Source organism: Carassius auratus, unplaced genomic scaffold (genome assembly GCF_003368295.1).
Source record: "Carassius auratus strain Wakin unplaced genomic scaffold, ASM336829v1 scaf_tig00215112, whole genome shotgun sequence".
Classification (NCBI taxonomy): Eukaryota; Metazoa; Chordata; class Actinopteri; order Cypriniformes; family Cyprinidae; genus Carassius; species Carassius auratus.
The window spans coordinates 130,001-132,500 of NW_020527941.1; the positions used below are offsets into that span (position 1 = coordinate 130,001).

Here is a 2,500-nt window from a genome sequence, read left to right on the forward strand (position 1 = left end):
ATGGCCGTAAGCGAAGTCTGCTGCAAAGAGAGGGCTATTTAAAGACCAGCCAATCTTATCGCCAGTACATTATATAAGTAGGAAAGAAAACCCAAAAGCTTAAAGCACCTGGTATTCCTAGGCAGTCTCTCATCAAAGTACTAACCAGACCTAAACCTGCTAAGATTCAGAGATCGGGCATTGACTCTTTTTTTTTTTTTTTTTTTTTTTTTTTAATGAAAGATTATTATATAATTCGTGAAATTTTCCAAAAAGATTAAAGCACCTGGTATTCCCAGGCAGTCTCCCATCCATGTACTAACCACGCCCAAAGCTGCAAATATTCAGAGATCGGGCATTGACTCTATTTTTTGGCAAAATTATTATATACTAAGTGAAAAATGTCCAAAAAGCTTACAGCACCTGGTATTAACAGGCAGTCTCCCATCCATGTACTAACCAGGCCCAAACCTGCTAAGATTCAGAGATCCGGCATTGACTCTATTTTTTGGCAAAATTATTATATACTAAGTGAAAAATTTCCAAAAAGCTTACAGCACCTGGTATTAACAGGCAGTCTCCCATCCATGTACTAACCAGGCCCAAACCTGCTAAGATTCAGAGATCGGGCATTGACTCTATTTTTTGGCAAAATTATTATATACTAAGTGAAAAATGTCCAAAAAGCTTACAGCACCTGGTATTCCCAGGCGGTCTCCCATCTAAGTACTAACCAGGCCCAAACCTGCTAAGATTCAGAGATCGGGCATTGACTCTAGTAGGAAAGTAGGAAAGAAAAACCAAAAGCTTAAAGCACCTGGTATTCCTAGGCAGTCTCTCATCAAAGTACTAACCAGACCTAAACCTGCTAAGATTCAGAGATCGGGCATTGACTATTTTTTGGCAAAATTATTATAAACTAAGTGAAAAATGTCCAAATAGCTTACAGCACCTGGTATTCCCAGGGGGTCTCCCATCCAAGTACTAACCAGGCCCAAACCTGCTTAGCTTCCGAGATCAGACGAGATCGGGCATAGCCAGGTTGGTATGGCCGTAAGCGAAGTCTGCTGCAAAGATAGGGCTATTTAAAGAGCAGCCAATCTTATCGCCAGTACATTATATAAGTAGGAAAGAAAGCCCAAAAGCTTAAAGCACCTGGTATTCCTAGGCAGTCTCTCATCAAAGTACTAACCAGACCTAAACCTGCTAAGATTCAGAGATCCGGCATTGACTCTATTTTTTGGCAAAATTATTATATACTAAGTGAAAAATTTCCAAAAAGCTTACAGCACCTGGTATTCCCAGGCGGTCTCCCATCCAAGTACTAACCAGGCCCAAACCTGCTTAGCTTCCGAGATCAGACGAGATCGGGCATAGCCAGGTTGGTATGGCCGTAAGCGAAGTCTGTTGCAAAGATAGGGCTATTTAAAGACCAGCCAATCTTATCGCCAGTACATTATATAAGTAGGAAAGAAAACCCAAAAGCTTAAAGCACCTGGTATTCCTAGGCAGTCTCTCATCAAAGTACTAACCAGACCTAAACCTGCTAAGATTCAGAGATCGGGCATTGACTCTTTTTTTTTTTTTTTTTTTTTTTTTTTTAATGAAAGATTATTATATAATTCGTGAAATTTTCCAAAAAGATTAAAGCACCTGGTATTCCCAGGCAGTCTCCCATCCATGTACTAACCACGCCCAAAGCTGCAAATATTCAGAGATCGGGCATTGACTCTATTTTTTGGCAAAATTATTATATACTAAGTGAAAAATGTCCAAAAAGCTTACAGCACCTGGTATTAACAGGCAGTCTCCCATCCATGTACTAACCAGGCCCAAACCTGCTAAGATTCAGAGATCCGGCATTGACTCTATTTTTTGGCAAAATTATTATATACTAAGTGAAAAATTTCCAAAAAGCTTACAGCACCTGGTATTCCCAGGCGGTCTCCCATCCAAGTACTAACCAGGCCCAAACCTGCTTAGCTTCCGAGATCAGACGAGATCGGGCATAGCCAGGTTGGTATGGCCGTAAGCGAAGTCTGCTGCAATGAGAGGGCTATTTAAAGACCAGCCAATCTTATCGCCAGTACATTATATAAGTAGGAAAGAAAACCCAAAAGCTTAAAGCACCTGGTATTCCTAGGCAGTCTCTCATCAAAGTACTAACCAGACCTAAACCTGCTAAGATTCAGAAATCGGGCATTGACTCTATTTTTTGGCAAAATTATTATAAACTAAGTGAAAAATGTCCAAAAAGCTTACAGTACCTGGTATTCCCAGGCGGTCTCCCATCCAAGTACTAACCAGGCCCAAACCTGCTTAGCTTCCGAGATCAGACGAGATCGGGCATAGCCAGGTTGGTATGGCGGTAAGCGAAGTCTGCTGCAAAGAGAGGGCTATTTAAAGAGCAGCCAATCTTATCGCCAGTACATTATATAAGTAGGAAAGAAAGCCCAAAAGCTTAAAGCACCTGGTATTCCTAGAAAGTCTCTCATCAAAGTACTAACCAGACCTAAACCTG

General features: G+C 41.0%; 5 non-coding genes across 5 annotated transcripts in view; all 5 read right to left on the minus strand.

Moving 5' to 3' along the window:
- Positions 1 to 12, minus strand: part of LOC113093690 (5S ribosomal RNA) — a 119-nt gene extending 107 nt beyond the window's left edge. The window contains exon 1 of the ribosomal RNA XR_003287839.1: positions 1 to 12. This exon is cut by the window's left edge and continues 107 nt beyond it. This is a non-coding gene — a ribosomal RNA (5S ribosomal RNA).
- A 907-nt stretch (positions 13 to 919) lies between these two features.
- On the minus strand, positions 920 to 1,038 carry LOC113093606 (5S ribosomal RNA). Its single transcript, XR_003287759.1, has one exon. It is a non-coding gene; the product is annotated as a 5S ribosomal RNA (ribosomal RNA).
- A 221-nt stretch (positions 1,039 to 1,259) lies between these two features.
- LOC113093742 (5S ribosomal RNA) lies at positions 1,260 to 1,378 on the minus strand. Its single transcript, XR_003287885.1, has one exon. It is a non-coding gene; the product is annotated as a 5S ribosomal RNA (ribosomal RNA).
- A 516-nt stretch (positions 1,379 to 1,894) lies between these two features.
- Positions 1,895 to 2,013, minus strand: LOC113093743 (5S ribosomal RNA). The gene has a single exon (XR_003287886.1). It is a non-coding gene; the product is annotated as a 5S ribosomal RNA (ribosomal RNA).
- Positions 2,014 to 2,234: 221 nt separating this feature from the next.
- Positions 2,235 to 2,353, minus strand: LOC113093675 (5S ribosomal RNA). The gene has a single exon (XR_003287824.1). It is a non-coding gene; the product is annotated as a 5S ribosomal RNA (ribosomal RNA).
- Between the last annotated feature and the right edge of the window lie 147 nt (positions 2,354 to 2,500).